Source organism: Tympanuchus pallidicinctus, unplaced genomic scaffold (assembly GCF_026119805.1).
Source record: "Tympanuchus pallidicinctus isolate F22 unplaced genomic scaffold, pur_lepc_1.0 scaffold2, whole genome shotgun sequence".
NCBI classification, from domain to species: Eukaryota; Metazoa; Chordata; class Aves; order Galliformes; family Phasianidae; genus Tympanuchus; species Tympanuchus pallidicinctus.
Genome location: NW_026294721.1, coordinates 13413806 through 13437122, shown reverse-complemented (window position 1 = coordinate 13437122; position 23317 = coordinate 13413806).

Below are 23317 nucleotides of genomic sequence, written 5' to 3'. Positions count from 1 at the left end.
CTGTACATCCTGTCACTGTCCATTTGCCAGCGTAACATGAAAACACTTGGCAGATAAAACATGAGAAGCTTCAGAGCTCAATTTGTTTGCTTTTAGACTATTAGAAAACCATTGACTTCATTAGATTTATTCTGAATTAAGCCTGCCATAAGTGAGAGCAAAAAACTGGTTCTGTAGGAATAATATGTATTTTATTCATTCTGTTTTCCTCTTAAAACAATTTGAGAGCCTTAGTAGAAGGAGCCGTAGGTTGATGCATAATATACCGAGCTGAAGAATAACTGAAATAGATTTATTTTTTTTCCTCTGCTGCAAGTCTCACTGGGTCACTTTTTGAAAACTGCTATAACGGATTTCAAGAAACAAATATTTTTTTTGTTCATTTGGATTCAGTGTTCAGAATGAGGTCACCTTCTGAGTGGTATCCTGCGGCTCAGGCACTCAGCAAGATGTGCCTGAGGAATGGGCTGCACAATTTAATAGCCTCTGTTTTGGATAAACAAATATCATTTTTATTTGAAATGTCATGAAAAGATCTCCTTCCATGCCTGAACAGATGGAAGCTATAGCATGGTGATATCATGTTTCCCCTTTTTTATGTGATACAGCAAGTTCCTCCTTTCAATAGTTGCATGTAAATAACAATTTACTATTGACAGTGATGAAGTTATAGTAAAGCTTCACTGCTTGCATCTTTTTATTGTATGCTCTAAGTATATTCAATGGCCCTTGTTCCCAGACTGGAGTTAAAACCCCTTGGATTGAACCTTGGGATTGGACTGGCAAAGCCAGGGGAGCATGGGTTCTGTGAGCAGGGATCCTTTTATATTTTTGTTACCCCTTGAGGAAACAAAGCCAGATTTCTGATGAGAGGCAGGAAGGATATCTTAAAGCTAAACTAGAAATATTATCCAAAATTCCTTTCCAATACAGTGCTTTAGAGCACGCTTTCTTCATCTGTAAACTCAGTAAAATAGCAGTTTGGCAGAGAAGATTTAGAACAAGTATCACAGAATAGCTAACAAAGGCAGACTGGTATCTTGTTGCTTTATTTCTCAAATTGCTCATGAAAGAAGTGGCTCTAATTTTTGGTCAAAGTGAGGATGATGTTAACATACGTTCATCTGGAGATTGTTACAGGTATAAAATTACCATGGAGGGGAAAGATGGAGGCCCTGAAAAACTTCTGTGCGTAGAGGTTTATGAATAAAAAGTAAGGAGAAAAGGCACGTCAGCATGACAAAAATGGCAGATATGTAGAAATAAGAGAGACAGGAAACCTTGTTAGGAGACCCTTTAGAGAAGAAGCAGAAATGGTATTTGGGCAGGAGAAGCATGGGAAGCTAGTACAGAACTTCAAACCAGGGAAAGCGTTCAGTGAGACGTGAGAGGAAAATGGCGTCAGAGAAACATATCCAGTGGATGAGTGGAGAGAAAATGGTGAAATGAAGGGAGAGAAGGGGAGTGAAATGTGAGAGTTACTAAAATATAATTAGTCTCCAGAGGACATAAAATGAAAAGGTGCAAAAGAGAAAACACAGTAAATTTTGGGCAAGCTGTGAGGATGCAAAGAGGAAGAGAATTTTTAGTGTGAAATTGATTAAATGCTACAGAAAACTTGGAGTTTCTTATTTAATGTAAGATTAAGTCCTAGTGAAGTAATGCCAACTCCACAGCTTCAGCAGAAGTAAATTCCAAAGAGGAAAAACAACCTGAAGTACCTTTCCAAAGCACACTAAGCAAAATTTGTGGGCAAACAGCAGTCCAAAAGCTTGGTGCATTGCATTTCTAAAAATTAGGATGTGAAATGCTGGTAAAGTGGACTGGGCCAAGATTTCTAAAACAGTGCTACTAAAAAGGGAAGGAAAAAAAAAAAAAAGAAAAAAAGAAAACTAATGAGAATGGCAAGGAAGTAAACAAAACCTTTTGAAGTAGAAAAATGTCTGGTCATACATCCTTTTACTAGAATTTCCTAGTACTAGATTTTACTACTTTCTGTTAAAGTCACAGAAGAACAGTCTGCTGCCCGAAATGTTATCCCAGTTTTGAAAAACTGATAAAGTAATAAAAAGGCAGCAATTTAGACCTAATAAATGTGGTCAAAAATCCACTAAACACCACCTACCTATCTCAAGCCTGAATTGACCTATGTTATTCCTATTAACTAGTGGAATGTTCTTGGGAATCCCTGCCAGGAATAAGAAATGCAGCCCTGACACTGGGGCATACATGTCAGAAATGCAGCTGTGTAAATAGTGAATCTTTTGTTTTGCTGGTAATTCTGAAAAGTAAAGAAAGAACGATTCTGCATTGAGCATAAAGGAAATGTTAAGGTAGAAGAATTCATATTTGGTCAAATTACTTGCTTTATATATCTATGGCAAAATTCATTGTTTAAATTGTATTTAATTACTTTTACAGTTTTAAAATGTCTGCTAGAAATTTTCTAAGCAAAATACTATTTTGAATGAAGAAAATATAAACGCTCATTTTCTTTAACTATCAACGCATCTTTTAGGAGACCTAGTTTGTGCTCAAAATACTCATATTTAATACACTTTACTGATTACTGAATTATTTTCCGCAATAAATATTTTAGCCAAAATTATTCACCAAGCTTTATATTAATCTGATGTAAATATAAATCTGACAATTTTCTACAATATTGAAACTCATAAATATTCTCATAGTAGATATTGGGGGGGGGGAAGTGATTTTTAAGACAGCCAACTAAAGGAAGATTTTGGGAACCTAGGGAAGTGTGGGTGAGGGCTCCTCACCCTGAGGGACTGATGAGACAGAGATACAATCGGTGTCAAGGCTGGAATCTGGTAGCACATAGAAGGTATAAGCTCTAAAAATTAAACCTACAGTATTTCCCATGGTCAGAAAAGTTAGATATTTAGAAGAGACTTCCATCTTCAGAAATATGAAGATTCAAACAACCTGGAAGCAGTTTTTCAGCAGATAGATACTTTTCAATTTGTTTCTGAAAGACTTCTCTCAGAAGAGCTGTAGAGACTGTTTTTCAAGTTGTATTGGATTTTCTTATGTGACAATCTTTATTTCCATGCCTTATTACCCCTTTGTCAAAAAAAAAAAGAGAAAAAATCCATTCAGCCCAAACTTCTTAGCTCAAAGCTTCTGAATTCCTCAGCAAAAGCATGACTCTGCTTGAGGTGTCTCTGGGAATTATTAAGAGCATAGGCAGATGCTAAAATGCAAGCTATGCTTGGATGACTTGGAATCAGGTGCCCCACGGCTGCTTTTCTGTCTGTACTGCCAGTCCCTGGATTGCAGTCCTCTGCCTTTTTCATCTGTGATCCTTTGGTCTACGTGCATGAACAGAAGACAAACTCAGAAGTGTAGAAGTGTACTGCAGCCTTGTGCCACTTATAAACCAAAGGAAAAAGTTAATAAAGGTTGAATTTTTAAAACAGCAAACGTGCCTGGATGAGCCTGACAATATAGCCTGACAAGATTGTAGGTTTTTTTCCTAACTATAATTAATTTCAGAACTGTTTGTGAAATATAGATTTCCAACTACCTTTAAGACATGCTAGGAATTAAATCTTGCTTCTAATTGATACCTTGATTGTGGTGACTTCTTAATGAGGAATTAAGGAGTATTTTCAATTTATATTTCATAAATTCTTCATGAGTTCCTCTCTTCTTTTTTTTTTTTATGGTCTGCTTCTGTCAGTCTTTCAGTGTTTATCCTTGATTTTTTCTTCTCTGTGCACAATACGCAAAGATCTCTAGGTGACACTCATATTCTTTGAGTTGTTCTCTATGATGTGCAGGTGATGCATTTCCAAGGTCATGGTCCTTGTTGAAAAGAAGGAGAAAGGTGAAGGGCAGAAAATGATTTGAGTAACTAATTGCTGCAGATTCTGTTGAAACTAAAGCTTTTACTGAATAAGAATCTTTTCTTTATAATATGGAGAGTATACTTATGCTGGTGTTGCCAGATTTAATCTATTGTTTTGAGAAATATAACAGAGAAATACAGATGTTGTGAATCACGGGCTGACAAATATCAGAACCTGGCAAATTAATGTCATTGGTAAAAAAATACTTGTAGAGATTTTCTCTCTTAAATTGAAATGTTGGCAAGAAAGGTATAAATTTCTGTGGATTAATTCATATTTATATTACGTAAGTATTTCAAAGAAGTCCATATCTAAAATTAAAAAAAAAAAAAAAAAAAACCACAAAGATTTAAAAATATAAATAGTAAAATTAGAAAGGTGGGTGAATACAAATTCTCAGTAAATTATCCCTACCTGGTCATATAATTTGAAATCATTAAACAATTTTTTTTTTGTTATTCTGAAAATGTAGATTTTTAAAAATCTGTGATTACTGGGGGAAGAAAAGACAGTAGTATGTTCTCAAGTTTAGTATCTTCTTTATTTCAACCCCAGGCTTTTGAGTTACTGGCCCTTGGAAGTTAATAAGCAACAAATAATAGACATGAAATGGAAAGTTCACTGCTGTGTAAAATTGACTGATTGTACTTCTTGAGGTGTCCTTGTTTCAAATTACGAACATGAAGCACAGACTTGTATCAGTTGGAAGGGACCTCTGGAGATCATCTAGTCCAACTCTGCTAAAGTGGCTTCTCTGCAGTAGGTTACAAAGGTGGGTCTTGAATATCTCCAGAGAAGAAGACTCCATAACCTCTCTGGGCAGCCTGTTCCAGTGTTTTGTCACTCTCAGAGTAAAGAAGTTTTTCCCCAGATGGAACTTCCAGTACTCCTGTTTGTGCCCTTTGTCCCTGTTACTGGGCACCACCAAGAGCCCGAACCCATCTACATGACATGTACTCATTAGGTTTGAAAAAACTGCTGTTGATTTCCACTCTGACTTTATGTCAGGATCTGTCCTTTGATCTTTCACATTTCACCAAAATAAGCCATCTTTGCAGGGGTGAAAATCCTGCTGTTGTTGTTGTCACTGGAACAGGCTGCCTAGGATAGTGGAGGGGGTGTTCAAGAAATGTGTTGATGTGGCACTGAGACACATAGTTAGTGGGCATGATGGGGATTGGTTGATGGTTGTCCTAGGTGTCCTTAGATATCTCTTCAAACCTTAATGATTCTATGAAAGGGTCTCTTTGTTTAGCATGAATTTATTAATAATTCCCAGTTTGGTTACTACTAAGTTAAAAAATTTCATGGTAAACTATTTTTTTTTAATTGTTTTGTCTGTGAAAGTCTTTTCAACAGCGTCTTGACTATTCAGCATTCAAAGGATGCGACAAGTATGCTGATTCTAATAAGTGATCCAGAATTGATCAAACCCCTCATCCTTCTTTTTTTCCTAGAAAAACAACTTTCACTTTGTTCAGAATATTTGTTGATTCATTTTCATTTCAGGTGAACTCAATGTTTGAATTGTTAAAAAGGAAAATGTAAGTTCAAAACATTGCTGAACAGAACATGGTAATACATTTTTATTTACTGAAGACATACATACCTATACAGTGAGGGAGGGGAAGAAGCATAATAAAATAAGCGTTTCATATACATTGCATTGATGATTCTTCACTCATGATAATTTACAATTATAGGGTCCAAAAATAATTTCTTCTTGGGTGTGGTTGTGACCATTGTGATAGAGTTTTAGTGTAACCAAATCATACCTCTGTCTTCCTCCTGGTAGATTATTTGGTGAATAGCACCAGATATTAAGCAATGTTTTAGCTTGATGCAGGAGAAAACTCTCTCAAGAAGCGAAGAAAAGAATTGGGGTTGTGATATATAAATAAAAATAAAATAAATAAGACAATGAACAAAACTGTTTTCAAGAAAGGGATGAACATCTCTTCTGGATGATCTGTGCTAGTGCTCTTTATTAATGATGTGAAGTCATATGGATGACCTGAGACTCAAAAGTGAAGATTTAGTATTTCATTTTTGAATTTTCACTTGGTTTTGCTTGCTTCATTATTATTTTTGTTTTCTCACTTGTTTTCTTTTTGTTCTTTGGCTTTTGTTATTGTTGATTATGGTGTTTGTTTTGAGCTCTTGTTGTTGTATTTAAATATATTTTTTTTCTTGCCCAGTCCTCTGTTTTTGTGGCCACAGGAAACTTTATTTTGTATTTTTATGTTCAGAATTTTGTATTCTAACCAATATCTCAGGAGAAGGTTAGTTAGTTTTTAGGGTGTTTTTTTTTTTTTTTTTTTTTTTTTTCAGATGCACTGTAAACATTATTTCCTCCAGAACAACTGCCCTGTCAGCAGTACAGTCAGCAATATTGCACATACATTTTTTTTTTTCCTTTGCCCCCTATGTTATATTGCAGTGCATTTTTGGAGCAATCTCCACCATAAATCTGCTCTCTTCACTTCTAGAAAAGCAATTTGCGACGTTGTATTTTCTTCCCAAACTTCACCAGGTACTATTTCTGTCTTGATGCAAAATAAATAACAGGCTCTGATAGAGACATCTATTTTGACAGTACTGATTAAATGGCACAGCTATGTCCCTTCCAAGAAGTAGCTCCTTTTGAGTAAGCAATTCATTTCAAATGGTCGTTGGTCTTGTTCTTCCACTGTGTAATCTGTTTTTTGTTTGTGTGTGTGTGTGTGTGTGTGTGCACGTGTGTGTATGGGCTCTTTAATCATAGCCAGCTCAATTGGTTCCAATTGATCCTTGGAACTGTGCCACTTTAAAAGTAGGCAGAGGACAAGAAAATTAGATTTTTTTTTTCTCTCTTTTTTTTTTCTTTTCCATCTCTTTTTTTCATTTATTTATTTATTTATTTTTAAACAAGAATTTTAGTAAGTACTGGGACCCTTCTGGGGGTGCACAGGCCCATAACTGCATCATGTAACTTGATGCTTTTTTTTTTTTTCCTCCAATGTGGATGCATTGTAGCCATTGGGAATTGGTTACAATCAGAAACCCTCATCCTAGTATCTTCTAAATAAATATTATAGCAAGGATTAGTAGTCATCTATCATTTTAAAGAAGCAACAGGAATTAACAGCACTTTACAGAAATTGGTCTACCATGGCTGTCCTTTTTCTCTGTTGAATTAGAATAGATTAGAATCTGCTATTTGTCAACCTTCCAACTCAGGGATTTACAACTGCTTTACCAATGTGAATTCTGTGAGACCAGTTCCAAAACTCTGATTTCCAACTGTGGGTCTGTATGGGGAAAAAAAGTGTGATTTGTTTAATTACCTGCAGCAAGATCTACTTTTGTTCATGAGTGCTCCCTGATGTCCACAGAGCGACCCTGCAGTGTATTCAGCTTTGGAGGTATGGTTCTGAGCTGAGGGAGATGATGTCATATGCTTGAGCAGAACACAGATCTCTGTTCTAGAGGATTTGTGACCAAATCAAGGCAGAGCATAACAGTGGCTGAGTATCGGTAGGAGTAAGTTATACTGTTTAGACCAGGTCTGCTTTCCTGTAAAGCGCTACAGTGCATGCAAGGTACTTAGGGCTAGATAATGGGAGAGCTGCATGCATTGTGACACATACTGCATTTGACAGACAGGGTCTCTTCTCTGAGGAGAGTCTCTATTTCTGCTTTAGGGAATTTCTCTAACTACTTACATAAAATTCTAGATAAGCTGAAGTATGCAGATAAATAATCTTCTACATTGGATGTAAAGCTGTGATAGCTGTAGTATTTTTTTTTTTTCTTTCCATTCTCACTGTCATCTCATTCTGAATCATGTTCTTCATTTATTTTTAATCCTGATATTTATTCATTGCCTTTTTTTTTTTTTTAAAAAAAAAAAAAAGTACTACAACAATTCTGAAGTCTAATTGGGTGGTTTCTCTCTCAGCTGCTTACCTTCCTTGGATGCCTATGACTTGGATCCTTGCAGAATTCAAAGGAATAGATCCAAAGAGACTATAAGACTGAAGTAAAAATTATCTTTAACAAAGAAAAACAGCTACTGTTCTCTGGTGAAATGAAAATTTACTTACTCTGATGTTACTCTTGAACTCCTGGAAGAGGTCTATGAAAGTGAGAGATGTCGTGTAGGTATAGCAAGGTGCCCATCCTGACTTGTACACATAAATCTTGATTCAACTTCATCATTCTTAATGCTATGATTTCATCTGTGTGTTGATAGTCTTGAAGCCAGCTTTCTCTGAATACTGGTTCCAGGTGAAATCCTCTCAAACTGACTTCCAAGTTTGTGGCAAGCTGTGGAGAAGAGGAGTTTCTTGGAGGAGGGTTCTAGTTAGAGTTAACTAAGCTCCCTTAGCAGCCTTGCATAATTTCCCAACCATCTATTTGTATTAAAGAAGCAAACTTGGTTTGAAGATTACTTTTGGCTTCTCTCTTTCCCAGAGTGTTAAAGGTCAGTGCCCTGCTGATTCTGGCTTGCCTGAGCCTTCAGGCCATTCATGATTAGGCTTATAACTGCAAAGTCTCTGTCCTTGGGAGCAAAGGGAAGTGCTGCAGTGCAGATCAGCAACACAAGAAGGTGGTCAGGGGAAACACCAAGGTGAAAAATAACAGTTCCAGAGTAATTTCATTAGTGTTGCTAATATTCAGAGTGCTCAGGGCAGAACTTCTACAAATCTCATGCATCAGAGTAAGATTAAAACTGAATGCTCAACCCAAATCCTGTGGTGATAGAGAGGAAGAAGTAATTCCACTCTATGTGAGGACTTGCTAGGGAGGCCAAAAGGGCTGTTATCTCTCATTAGCTCCAATGAGAAGAGTATTTACTTCTGGCCACATGGTGTGACAATAATTTCCTCTGCTTGAGGAAAGCATCCAGCCTGAATCCAGACACATTCCATCATTTCCTAGAGCCCAAGAGAGCATTATTTGCCTTAGATTTTGTAACCCTTTGTTCTCACTTCTGCAAACAGTTGAGAAAATATCCTTGAATATGTTTGATGACTCTGAATTTTCATCTTAGCTCTTGCCTCTTATCTCTGGGTCCTAAGGGGGGAAGAAAAGAAGAAGAAAAAAAAAAAAAAAAAAAAAAAAAGCAGAAAGAGGGGAGAAAGGAGACTTAAAAGAAGCTAAGGAAGGGTCAGCATAGCTGAGAGGTATCATGGAGAAGATGGCAGCAAGGGTCATTTTGATTGTACAAGGGATTATCCTAACCCAGTTGGATGACAGTAAACTGATTACCTTATCTTTACAGTGAACATCAGTCTAGGCCTGGAGTTTCTTGAAGATCTTTGGGCAGGGAGTATCTTTCTGTGTATTAGAGCAGTATGTGAAACTGTGGGCCTCTGTTCTTAATTGGATCATCTGGATGCCTTTGTACTGCAAATAAAAGTAACGAGAGCTGATGCTTGGAGTTAGGTAACTGTGTGCATGGCTTCTATTTTGAGTAGACATTTTCTTCTTTGAGAGTTTCCCTAACCCGTATGAATGTTCTCTCTCTTTGTTTAGTAAAAATTGCTCCCATGGACCACTGCCTCTTGAATTATCCATGAGTTTCCTTACTCTTTGTACCATGGAGAATAAAGCTTGTGCAAAGGATACATAGGATCCATGCAGTCAGATCAAACAGGAGAGTCTGCAGATGTTGCAATTGGTCTTGGGCTGGAGTTTTCCTTGTATCTCCATTTTCAGAAGCAATTGAAAGTTGTCTTTTTGAGGAGTGGAAAAAAGAAAGCACTGTACTATCTTGCAGAAGCCTGTGATTGATGCATACAGAATGACACGGCTTCTGTGGCTGTGCTTGGCTTGCAAGAGAAATGTGGAACAGTTCTAGAACTTCACTGTGAAGATGCTAGATGTAGATGATAGATTAGCAAGGATGAATGAGCTGTTTTCTCCTGTACATGATGACACTAAATGATTCCTTCCTATCTATACCACATGTTTTTATTAAACTTTACACAAAGAAAGGCAAAACTTTACTTAGAACAGGTGAAATTAGAGTACTTCCTATGGAATCCATTTCCTAATTTCCATCTTAACCTGAGGAAACCCAGAGTTTGATCCAAAGGGCAAAAAAGTCAATGGAAAAAACTGCCTGTTGAACTGAACAGATTTTGCATTAGGCTCATGAGGATTAAAGGGCTTTTTACATTGGCCAAGCCTTGAAGATTATTAATTTATGAGAGTGAAGTTCAGTTAAAGTTAAGTGCTCCTGAAACACCCTATCAAAGTTTTCTATTTTAGTAAAAAAGTAAAATTTAATCCCCCTACTTTGGAACAGTTGCCCTCTGAAACATAGCCAAGCTGTTTCATTAATGTTAGACCATCAGTTTAAAAGAAACAATGTATATTTTGTGAGGGTGCGTGTGCAGCAGGACTTGGGAATTTTTTTTTTATTTTAGTGGAACTTCTGACAATTAGGAAGCAATTACATGTCAAACTAATTATAGTAGCATTTTTTTCCTTTAAATAAAACAAACCTTATGTTTTGAAGTGGTTCCAGTACATTCAAAGCACTGAAATTGGGCCTGAAAGAAAGCACTCACATCTGCCTCTCAAGGTCTACTCTCCTTGTAAACTCATGAATAATCATTGTCACCAGCTTATCACTGTCAGATTAGGGGCTTAGTATTACATTTTATTTAAACCTGATCCAGATGGCTGCCAAGAGATTTTCAGGCAAATGAACTGTGAGGCAGACTATCATCAAGAAACATTTTATTGTTTGTGCATATGAGTGCATTGCAAGTCTCCAAAGTACTTTACCCTTGCAGCTGACAAAGTTTTTGTTGGTTTTAGGTTTTTTTTTCACTTTGGAACCTATCAACTTAATTTTCATCCAGCCATTTGTCAATATTCTTTTGAAGGCAGGTGAATGCATCTATGACCTCTCAGTTGTCAAATATTTAATTTACTTGAATTTTTCAAGTCATTTAATTAACAAAATATATTAGAAACTTAGAATGTGAGCAGGAGTCTGGAAGTTTTGCATGTCTTTCTAGACATGATTTTTGAGGAGCAGTGAGTTTCCATAACTTGTCTCCATTCAAAAATTGCCTACTCAGCGTGATATGTGAAACAGCAGTTTTCTTTCTGCTGATTTTTGTGATTCTTACTAATCAGTGCTTACATGTAACGTGCCGAAAGTAACAGAGTAACATGCCTAAAGAACATGGAGAGATTCCCAAGTGTAAAAATATTTATATCATCTTCATTTGCAAGTCTTGATGGAGAACAGTGGATCTGAATATACAACTGATACATGACTACAGTATCACTTTATAGCTAAATCAGCATACCCTTTGTTTCTGAAAGGTATGCTTGATTCTATTTTGAACAGTGCTGTGTGTGTGAATGTACATGATTTGTCTCTGTGCAAGTGAAATTAATAGTTCACTTTCATTTCTGTAAGTGTTGCATTAATTATGTCATATTTTAATATTAAATAATATTGCTAGTTCCAAATCCAGCTCAGGAATGGCTTTGTCATCAGAAAAGTTGTTTTTCCAAAGCTTGGTTATGTAAAACCACTTCACTGGGGAAAAAATTGCTAGCAAAAATATGTTTGTTTCCATTTTATTGAAAAGATCTTGAAGTTACTAACTAAAAAAATTAGTTCAATTTTTCTTTTATTATTATTATTTTTTTAATTTGTAAAAAGGCTGCATTATTTTATTGAAGTGGAAATAGGTGACAACTTCTCCAGAAAAGAAAAAAAAAAAAAAAAAAAAAAAAAAAGGGCATTTCCATCAACGCTAGACAGTGAATGTAAAAATTTCCCAAAAACAAAATACTTCAACTGCCAAACCTTCTCACATTTCAATAACGGTACAACTCCATCCTGAAATGGTACAACTCCATGCTAAAAATAATGTTAAAAGAGGTTGTTCATAAAACAAAACTCAGAAAAATTAAAGAAAATTCTGCAGTGAATCTGTTATCTTCATTTGTTTATAGATTTCTAGGGATGCCTATGGATCATGACACTTGATATTGCCTATTGATATGAGTTTCATTTCCCTGTGGAAAAAATAAATGCCATTTATGATGTCAGTGAAAAGTGTTCAACCAATAAGAATGCCCTGTCATCTTCATCTCTCTGTCCTCTTCCTTATGCCTTTCTCTTGCTTCTGTAAGGAATAATTTTCCTTTTCTATCCTTATAATTTCAAGTAAAGTCCTGCCTAGCAATATTTTTTTTTTCTGCCAGAAATTGAGTCTAATAAATTAAAAATATTATAAATTCCATTTGCCATCCCAGTGAATCTAACTAATATGTTTGAACCCTTGTACTCTCCTGGAAATGTTTTATGTGACACAAATTTGAATGCATCTGTGGGTGCTTGGGAAGCAATTAGAAACTGTGGCTGTAAATCCACTATCAAAGCTGGTTCTTGGTTTCTGAATGTGGTGGGGTACTTGAAAGATAGGAAGTAGCTACTGACAGCATTGCTCATTTCTGTATGTAACTGATTTAAATGACACTTCATTTCTGCTGGGCTGCACAGACACAGGTTGCTGTCCATCCTCATAAGCAAAGCTCTGACGGGGCTTGACATTTCCCTTCATCTCCTACAAGCAATGATGCTCAGTCATGCACTACTGGGGCCGTCTGTGAAACTTGTTTCTTTTACAAATCTCTCTAGATACACATTGCACTGTTAGGGGCACACTGTCTTCCTGCTCTGAGTTGTAGTAAGAGCATATCAAAGACTTCAGAGCTCTGAAGTACCCTTCATTCAGAAATAGCTACATCTTTCAAGTTTAGCACGTCTCAGGACTTGAATTATGCTCCTTGAACATCAGGAAAGAAATGCTGTGCTGGCAACACGTGCCCCAGAATCAATATTTGAAGGTGGTGCGTTCTTTTCATGCTTGTGTTAGTACTCTGGTTTATGTGGCAGGCAGTGTTCAGCATAGCTAGTGAAATCCTGGTCAGTACATTCTTCTTGTGATTAGTTTGAATAATAAACAGCTTTCACAATTGCATATTTATGTTAGTATTAATAATAACTGACATTTACAGAGCAACTTGCATCCTCAAATTTTTTTTTTTAATCAAATAGTAGACAGAAATCATAGAAACATAGAATATCCTGAGTTGAAGGGGACCCATAATGATCATCAAGTCCAACTCCTGACTCCACGAATGATCCCCCAAGAATCAGACCACATACCTGATAAGATGAAGGCAGTCATTGGCAGGTGGGTATACTGTACAGTGCTCTTAGTAATGACCATGTGGACATTTACATCTCCAGCAGCATTCCTCATTGTTGTGGATCTAACACTCTCTGTTCTGCTGTCAATCACCTTGTATGGGAAATCAGATAATTAAATGAAGCCCTGCCACTCTCGTGCCCACAGATCCAATGCAGTAGAGCTCACTCTGCCTGCGCACTGCAGGATGGGCACAACTTCTGGTAGGAATTCACCACCTTTTCTATTAGAATCCATGAGCATTTTTTCTCTCATTAATCTGTGTAGCACCCAAAATGGGGAAATCCCAAATGGCTTTTGAGATCTAGTGGTATTATTAAAAAAAAACAAAAGTCCTGGAAGAAAAAGCCATCTTAAACTTCTAGCTGTCAGACATTATAACTGTGTCATATTGTTGCATCATTTTCCTAGACACCTGCGCTTTGCCACTGCTAGAAAGAAGGAACATGAATCAATGGACTTTTAATTTGACTCATTACAGCAGTTCTTAAGTTCATATGTATTATTCAAATACTTAAGACCCAGTGTCTGAGCAGAGCGCACATTTTACAGCAGGTCACACATGTTGATCCATTTGACCCAATTGAAATATACCATTCCTCAAACCTCCTGATATCTGTTTATGCTGGAGTTGTGAAATCAGACACAGGCAGCAGATATCTCAGAAAGTTTTACTCTGTCTACTGACCTCTGTCTGAAAAAAACTAGTTTGGCACAACAAAGATTGATATGTTGCCTACAGAAATTTGGATAGAATTCAGCTTGGCTAATGTTAGCTGTTCAAGGTTAGGTGTGCAGCCTGAAGTCCTCATTTAGCCTCCCTCTGTGGCTAGGAATGAGAGACAGGCTCTTTCACTTTAGGGCATGCCATTCATCTTATCCACTGACTTATGAAGAGAGCAAGAGTAACTCGGGCTAGGTGGTTATATGTAGTTGTTCCTCTCTGTTGCTCCTTCATTTGGTTTCCTTCCTTTTTAGGAAGCTTTCCACCTGTGTGTGTGTGTGTATCAGTGTGTCATAAGTGGATTGAATTATCCAATATTAGCGTCACACACAAAATCCCACTCATGACATAATTACATGTAAATGTAATTATGTAAACATGTTTCCTATGTAAACCTACATCCAGAGATCACAGAGCACTCTGCATGCCTATGAGCTTTTTTATTATTATTATTTTATTTTTTTTGTAAATGGTTGCAGGGTGATCAATTAGTTCATTTTATCAAAATTATTAGTTCATTTCATCGAAAGGAATGAAGAAGGAATGGATCCAATAGTGCTAATTCTTCTCTATGAAAAGAGGTGTGTTGGGGGGGACTCTCATTCGTTTATTAGATGAAGATGTCATGTAAATCTCAAAGTGTCACTCTTCCCAACAATATCATCAATACAGTCAGAAAATAGGATTGTTACTTATCCTTTAGCATAGTTCAGTTTGCACTGCTTGTCTTTGTCCAGAAAATACTGGCTGGAGTTTGCAACATCCTGTGCAACGTCAGACATGTAGCCCCCGATTACAAGATAGTGCACTGCCTGGTGTGTTGATGTGCAAATAGAAGCAGCAGCTCCTCAGGTGTATTATTCCCAAACTCAAAAGCACTGACTAGGGTTAAAGGACCTGTAAGATGAAACAGAGGAATTCAATTTGTAACAAAAGAATGTCTTCAGGCAGTTGTTTAGAAATATCACTAAGATTCTACAGATTCCCTTTATCCTCTGCTTCAAATGGCAAAGGAAATTAACTGGCTAGAGACCCATTGGTGAGCTGATTACCTAACCCTCAGTGAGTGAATATTGAAGTTGCTGATGTTGCCAAGCAACTGCCTGCGGTTGGCAGCGGCCAGAGCATGCACAAGCATTCAGTTGGAGAAGTATTTTGCAACAAAGGCCAGCTCGATTTACTACCGTGCACTACCATGCACAATTAGCAGGACAGCCAGGTCTGGCCTTGAGGTGCAAGTAGCTCTATTTTGGTTGTGAGAGATCTTTGAGAGCCATTGAAGGTCAGCTGGAGAGAGATGGAGTAGCAATTCTCCAATCAGCACAATCAGACTAAAAGGAAAGATTTTTGAAAGCAAATATGGCCTGAATTTTAAAATATTATAAATGCAAGACTGAGTTCAGTAGTTTTTCTTAGTGCTAGTGGATGAATGAGAAGATTTATCTGTGATTTATCATGCCTGGGACAGATCTCTGTCACTGAGCTCAATTGGCTCAGTGGTATATGTCCTTACACACCTCTTATTCTCCAGAGCTGGGTACTTGCCAGTAGGCAAACTGAACTGGGAAGGACTCCGGACTCCTGACAGCTCATGAGCCTTGGTCAAGAACCTTTTGGGAGACTGCTGGTCAGCTCTGGCCAGGAACAGCTGGGGCTGTTCAGGAATTACACAACTTATGCCTAGTGCCCAAGAATGCTCCCTAGCATGTATATTAGTATAGAAGTAGCTTATGATACTGCTTTCTCTGTATTTGTAGTCTAGTTTTGCATTTGTAGAGTGGTGGAGGCCCACTTCTGCATTTGTTCTTCTCAGATCTTTGCTAGATTCCATTTGTCCTGAAGTTGTCAACATCGTCAGATAACTGATATGACACAGCAATAGTGTGTTACTCCAGCATAAAGACTGCAAGGCTAAGCGAAGTCTTCCAATGCACCCTGGCTCTGTATGCAAGTCTCTTGCACTTGTGAACCTCACTCTGGCAATAGTGAACCATATGACCTTGGGAAATTTATTTAATCTCTCTGCTTAGTCTTCTCATCCCAAATGGATGCCTCATCGGCATGCTTTCAAGATTCATTATTGAACAGATAGCACTGCTATTTAATCTCTGTGTTATAGTAGCATCTGGAGGTCTCAGCTGAGAGGCGATATATAAATACTATGTGAAAGAGAATTTCTTCTCAAAGACCTGCCATTGAAGCAGAAAAGCAGCACTGCAGGCTGATTTGCTTCAAATCACGCAGGGGAGTAGTATCAAAGCAGTATCTCCCATCTAACTTGTGACTGCTGAAACAATAGAAACACAGTCTTTACATATATGAAGAATAGTATGTACCATAGGAGACTGTGTACTTTAGGAAAGAAGAGTCATCCTGAGGATAGATAGAGATAAAAATATGGCTTAAAGCAGATATATTTGTAAGACATCAGTGAATACCTCCTAAAAATGTTTCTTAAAGAGGCCTATTCATGAAAAAGTGATTTGAAGTGAAACCGATTATGTAGATTCCATGACAGTCGTGTATACTGACGTTTCTCAGTGGCATAGGAGATAATACCTTTTCAAAATACTTTTTCATTGAAAATTTAAGAATTGTGGAAGCTTTTGTAATATTGAGTCTGTTTTTATCTGTAAGGTATATAACAGGAAACACTTTAGAAAATACAAAGCCTAAACACTCAATACATTTGACCATTCAAACATTTCAATTTTTCTTTCAAAACTCTTTTCAAGAATGGCTTTAAAAGCTCAGAATGGTTGTTGACTTTTATTTTATTTTTTAAGTTGACTAAAACATATGAGGTTGCATGTAAAAGAAATTGTTGAACATAAAATATTTTACTTTTTTTTTTTTTCTTTTCTGAAAATAATTTGAGACTGACCTGAAATATACTGCATTTTGAACTACAGTACTGAACTAAATATATTTTATAGGATATTCTTTTCAAATTTACTTCTTCAGGCAGACCATTTGAGTCCTACATTCATGTTTATCATTGATTGTTAGTGGCTATCTGAATGCTTTATGATCTTGATTCATAAATATGTCTCTAGGAAGGAGAGAAAGTGTCTAGAGTCTTTCATGTTCTTAAATTTTTCCCATGCTGGCCCAAGTCCAAACAAGATATTGTCCTTTTTCATTACACTTTATATATCTAATTAAATTCAAATTCACATAATCACAGAAGACTGCATTTCTCCTCCTTTTTTTTGCCAGATCAAATCATGGCTTGTTCCCTGTGTTCCTGAATGTGGCACCTTCCTATCAAAACCCTGGTTTTAGATCCAGAACTGAACACTGATCTTGTCCAGAGCCATCTGAGGTCAAATTGCAACCTTTGCGTAATCAGGGACTTTTGGATCCATCTCTGAGATTTCAACAGAAGAGCAACAGAAGGTGCTCTTCTACCAGTGAAGCTACTCTGTGAGGCAGCAACAAAGCTGTTATAAAATTGAAATTGTAGTCTGAGAGCAAACTCTTTTATTCCTCTGGATAACAAGTACTTCGAAGTTTATAATCTGGCAGTAGTTCATCTGGCATGTAGTATGTTTGGCAGAAGCTTGGATATGCCCATTAGACCTAAAAAAAGCCCTTACCCATGTCACTTTGCTAGCATGAAAAGAATGGTTGTGAAAGTTAGAAATTGTAAGTTTGTTAAGTCTTAGATATGGATTTCTTTTTTTAATTTGTTATTTGTTGCCTTATTAAGGGTACAACAATTTGCACTAGCTAAATGAAGAAATAAACAATACAAGCATTTAGCAATCATCACAAGACCCATACCCTCCAGCAAACACATTTAACTTCAAGATGTTTCACTGCAGTTTATGGAACTACTCACATTTAAGGAAGACATTTCTTCGGGTGTTTTGAAGATGGACAAAGTGTGTAAGCAGCATCTTTCTCAAAATAGCAGAACGAGCTAACAGCAAAAGCAACAGGAACATATTCCCTTGAGTCTCCAATTAGTTTACTATCCTCTGATGCATTTGTCTCTCCAAGCTGATTGTATTTTATTTGGATACATGATTACATACATTAAGAGAAATTAAGAGAAACATGGAGGAAAAGAATGAACATATTCTTGGAATTAAAGGTCTGAGGAAAGACTGTTGTGAACAAAAATGCTTCCCTGATCTGCCATGCCGTCTGCTTACTTGATATTTAATTCAATTTTGCTGCTTTGTCAGTCAGAGCCTCTGTGTGCACACACAGTGAGAGGATGAAATATTAGATTTAGAGTAAAATGGGGTACATAGGCACTGGCTTCTGTTTTTCCAGGGCCATCTTCACAGGCTATGTTATCAAGGTGCAGAATGGTATTACCACAAGGCACAAATGGCTGTTGCTTTGCCAAAGCCCACATTACTCAGTGCTGAGCAGAGAGATTTCCAGCAGTGAATAGATCAGGTTCATGTCAAGACTTCTTGGCTTCATGTGATTGCAGAGCAACAACAGAACAGAGCCTTTTTCCTTGAAGTTCCTGAACTTTAGAGTTATCTTTCTTGACTCTTCCATTTGATTCACTCAGTGTAGTTTGGGAAACTATACTTCAGATAATGGTTTTTCCTTCTTGTTTTCTTGCTGTAAAGCTGCACAGTGAGGCTGGGTTAAAAAGAAAGCAGATGTGAGCCTGCATTATTTCGTTCTATAAAGTGTTTTCAGGTACAGTTTATATCACTGGATTTGGGTATGTGAGAAAATTGTGAAAAAAGATTAAAGCACTGATATCACTGTTTCAGATGTGTTAGAATACAGTCTTCAGAGGTGGCTAAAAATTAGCTATCACCAATGTTTTTAATGGTTCTTGGTTTTCTGATTTTTATGGAGAAAAAGACACCAAAAAGTTATAGAATCATAGAATGGGCTGAGTTGAAAAAGACCACAATGATCATCCAGTTTCAACCCCCCTGCTATGTGCAGGGTCACCAGCCACCAGACCAGGCTGCCCAGAGCCATATGCTCTTGAATGCCTCCAGGGATGGGGCATCCACAGCCTCCTTGGGCAACCTGTTCCAGTGCATCACCACCCTCTGTGTGAAAAACTTCCTCCTAATATCTAACCTAAATCTCCCTTGTCACAGTTTAAAAAAAGCCAAATGTCTCCTCTTCTTCCTGTATTGCCTGGAGGGTTCAGGAAATTATAGACACATAGGTCTTGATTCTCCATTACTTATATAATCTCTGGTAATTCTTTGTTCCCAAGAGCTCTTACAATGAACACTTCTTGAAAAAGAAACCATGCATCATAGAGAAAGATCATAGAATCATTAAGGTTGGAAAAAACCACTAAGATCACCTACCTAGCCCAACCACCAACCCATCCCTACCATGCTAACTAACCATCTCCTCAATGCATCATCTCCAGTTTCTTAAACATCTCCAGAGATGATGACTCCTCCACCTCTGAAATGGAACCAAGTGGCAAAATATGAAGTCATAAAAATAACAGTCTCATGAGGAAAACAATGATATTTCCTTACAAAATTGTCTGGATTGTCTGGCAAAATATATGGAGGTGTAGGTAGTTTTAATGAAGGCATTTGAATACCTACTAATCATAAAGGCATTTAGTTTTTGTACTTGAAAAGAACATTTTAATGAGTATGGATTCACACAGTTCACTTCTGTATTAAAACCGGAAAGATGATCAAATCATCAAGCTCCTGCTGACACAGCTGAAGCAACGCTAACACAGCTGGGAATTTTTTCCTAGAATTCCCTGGTGTGAAAAGGCTGGGGATATGCTAGCACTAATATCTTAGAACTTAACACTCCCGGACTTTTGGGAAATGCAATTCAAACGTAAAATTAGATCTGTATGGTGGTTCAGAACTTAGATATGCATTTTTCAGTCCAAGCTAATATGCAATTTAAAATCATTCTAGAGGAGATAAATTTAAATATAAGGAGTAAAGTGTTTTGCATTTTGAGTAAGATAACTTTAAAAGGCACATGTGAGAAAGGAAAGCTGTATCAGAAATGAAATCTTCTTCCAAGTATCCTCGATGTCTACAAATTAACTCAGTTATTAATGTTTTGATTCATTCCAGTTTCTTTTCTATACCAAGTAATTTCAAAGTCATAACCTGATTTCTCTGTTTTTTCCTTTGCTCACCTATCAGAAATTTGATAGTTCATGCAATCTATATTAAAGCTTCTCTACTTTTGGGTTTGCTGAAGTTTGAGCAGCAATAGTAAATGCTAGTTCCTTTTAAATAATTAATTTATCTAGCTATCTGTCTTCTGCCTGTCGTATACAATGTGATGTGTCTTGAATATTCTAGAGCATGGACTTGTCCTAGGAATTTGAGAATAACAATTTAAAAGATTTTTGACAAATGCTCTGCAAAGATCACTCAACATAGAAAAATTTTAGTAGAACAAATGAAAGAATGTTTATTTATTGCTACAGAAAATATTGTGATGTGGAAAAGAAAAGTGACTTGTCTTAAATTTAAGATTAACTTTATCCCCTTAGCCTGAGCCTTTAATCTGTAGAAAAGCCTGAGGATTTATGAGTGTTAACAGACCTGAATTTTTTATTTCTCCTTCTTTCTTTTTACTTGTTCATTTTCCATCCGTGTGTCCCCTAAGAACCTGAGAGCTATGATTGAAAGGAAAGATATGGTGATTTATTTGATATGTCTTTATTCTGCCACACAGGTAGCAGTACAGTTAAAACCAAGGTGATTGCAAATGATTTAGCTGAACATAAAGTTTTGAAATTCAATGGCACTGAGTGTGCAGCTGATAGCAATACCTGGCAAAGCAAAAACGTTTTAAATGAGCACTGTTAATCTTTTAGTACTGTGTCAGTCTATGACCCTGAGAGGTGATCCACAGCTTTTTATGTTCAAAGCTCCTACGCATTTTTTTCCTGCTTCCAATAAAATCAATAAAGATGATTATTCTAAATCTGAATATTTTGAAGTATATACTAAAACATACATTTATTATTTCTCTAACTTCTTAATTATTCTTTATTGAAAAATACACTTGGTTTTCTAATATGTGAACTTTGATTCAGATTTTCAATTGAAGAAAGAAACTGAAGTCTTCTTAAGGTCATGTTCTAACTATGAGCTATTGTATGGGGTGTTTGTTTGTTTGTTTGTTTGTAAAGAATCCTCCTCTAATAGCTGCATACAAAGACATTTGAGTTTATTTCCAAGTTCTTCATCTTCAGTTCTGCTAAAAGATTTGAAGCTTCAAAGTTAAGGTCAGGTTAAATATACTTACTATTTCCTTTTAAAACATTTTCCCATCCAGTAGATAGTTGTTGTTGTTTTTACAGGTCATTCCTTTCAAGCAGTTTTCCATGCGTTCTTGAAAAGAGTTTATGTCCTAACACCTTGCTTCCAAATTGAACGTTATGCCTAGAATTTACATTTTGTAACATCTAACACATAAGCACCCATGTTTTTCAACTTACCTGCTCCAAAAGAGATTGTACAGCTGTTTGTCCTTGCAAATTCACTGGAATAAACCAGAAATAATTCCACTAAATTTGATGCAGTTACAGTCATAACTGTATTGAATGAGGTCTTTCAAAATAGGTGCAATTAGCTCTTGATTGATGTAGGAAAAGCAATTTAATAACTAATGAATATTTGAGAGAGACTTGCTGAAGGAATGTAAATGCACTGTAAATAGATTCACTAAAAAACAAATAGGAAAACATAAATCAGGAAAGGAAAATAATAAAAAATTCATCAACATAAAGACAATAACAAAGAAGTGCATTTTAAATTCAAGAATGGTGTCTTCTTTTGCTGGAACATTTTTTCTAGTGAACTCACCCCAAAACTTTCATCTTGTCTCTTGTATCATCTATTTATTTGAATCATCCTGAACAATTGCAGTCTTCCTGTACTCAAACCTCACTTACTGAAACACCTGCAAGCTTCAGTTTGCAATTTTTTTATGATAATTCAATAGGTGAATGGGCAAATGAATGTTTTGATATTCAGATACAAGCAAGCACTTATTGGGTAGCTCTACTGCATCTAAATGAATATTGGACAAATAAGATTTTTTATTCCTCCCCAGACTTGAACACTGGGCACAAAGTAAAAGTATAGGTTCTCTTATTTGATGGTTTTACAATGTTTGATATTTTATCTTGTAGAAGAACAGAAAGTTTCACTGTGGCTTATGTTGAAGGGAATATCTATAAAACCAGAGAAAATAAACATCTGAAGATTCAAGTACAACATTTGACAGGAAGATAAAATGAGGGATTAATTGGTTTCAAAGAGAACATGTGAAATGTATCTCATTTCTGTAATAAATGTGCTCAAATGTCACAACAAAGTTGAAAAAAAGGGAATGAAAAACAAAGAAGGAAAAGGAAAGGGAAAGAAAAAGGGAAAGGGAAGGGGAAAGGAAAAAGAAAGGAGAAAAATCTTTGCCAAATCAAACCAGAATAAAAGCTGGAAGGAGTTTTCTGCTATAATCTCAGTGATGTTGCTCTTGTAATTCTATTTGGCAGTGGAAAAGATAATTGCATTTTCAACTTTGAACCCTTACCATTCATTTCTGCACCATAACCTCAAGAGTCTGTTTGATTGCCAGCATACTGAGGTACAGAGAGCAAAGAAGTGGGAAATGACACAGCAGAAATCAAATTGCATGAGTCATTTTTTTTTAATTTCCGTTATGTTCCTTATATAATTTTGATGGCAGTAGACCTAAAGTTAATGAACAGTAGTAAAAGCATCTGCTCTAGCTATGTCAGTAGATTCACCTCTGTGTTCACAGCTGCAGCTCTGCAAAATTTAACCAAGGTCTCTTTGAAACAAGTTTTAAATGAGCTAAAAAGTACTGGAATTATATAGCTCATGAAGGATCTATATAGCGTTGTGCTACCATAAATAAATGCTGATATTTCCTCATTAGTGACTACAATAGCAGTAGGTTAAAAAAATTGGAAATTCTGCATTTTGCACCTCCATTAGGAGCCTATAAAATATTTAGGAGGTTAAGCAAAGTGAGCAACTGGAATACTGTGAAATGTTCACTGTTCCTTTTACCCAGATTACTAAAGGTAAATACCACCTTTTTCTCTCAGTGGTGCCCAGACTTTCCAAAGAGGAGAGAAAAGCCCCATCAAATAAGTTTCTGGTCTTTGCCACAGGAGGTGTTACCTGTATGTAATTGCTCAGTTTCATTATTCCTGGGTTAAAAGAAAAGTGCACAGGTGAAAGAAAGTGGCAAGGGCCAGGGCACTATAGGGAAGATATTTTAAGGACTGATTCAATAAATACTTTGTAATAGCTTATGAAAATTAATTTCCTTAAAGATTAAATACCAAGCATCTACTTAATTTGTGTGCGTTGGTGTTGTCGTGTGCAATCTATGTGAGGAAGACCATGGGAAACCAATTGGTTTCTCCTGGGAATTGAATGAGTAAGGGTAAATTTTTGTTTGTGTTTTATATTCAGATCCTGCTCCTGGAAATTAAATCATGAATGCACACTAGT